The sequence below is a fragment of the Merops nubicus genome, unplaced genomic scaffold, assembly GCF_000691845.1.
Source record: "Merops nubicus isolate BGI_N331 unplaced genomic scaffold, ASM69184v1 scaffold29941, whole genome shotgun sequence".
Classification (NCBI taxonomy): domain Eukaryota; kingdom Metazoa; phylum Chordata; class Aves; order Coraciiformes; family Meropidae; genus Merops; species Merops nubicus.
The window spans coordinates 438-821 of record NW_008586729.1 but is presented as its reverse complement, the minus strand read 5'-3'; the positions used below and the strand labels follow the sequence as shown (position 1 = coordinate 821).

The 384-nt window shown below is 58.9% G+C and overlaps 1 protein-coding gene across 1 annotated transcript in view; it reads left to right on the top strand.

Moving 5' to 3' along the window:
• Window positions 1-384, top strand: part of LOC103781043 (LIM and SH3 domain protein 1-like) — a gene marked incomplete at both ends in the record, with an annotated part of 4,131 nt that overhangs the window by 3,316 nt on the left and 431 nt on the right. The window lies entirely within an intron of this gene.

Here is a 384-nt window from a genome sequence, read left to right as displayed (position 1 = left end):
CGTGCGATGTCTGGGGGGATGGTTGGATTCAAGGAGCTTCAAGGTCTCTTCCAACCAAAACAACTGTGATTTTTTGGTGCCACAGCACCCACTGGACCTGGCCGGGGCTGGGGAGTTGCAGACTGAGCTCGGTGTGTGCAGGAGGGACTTCCTAAAGGTGCTTTTGCTCCCTGCTCCTGCAGCCTGGGGGCTTGGGAGCCTGGTCTTGAGCCTTACCATGCCTGAAACTGCATATCCCACCCACAGAACCCTCCCAGCTCCTGCTTTCTGTGCCACAAAGGGCTCTGAGCAAAGGTCCCTGTGCCTGGGGAGCTGTGCAGGAAGAAGCCCCCAGGACTGCCAGGGAGGGCTGAGGTGGCTGATGCCAAGTCCTTGGCAGCAAAG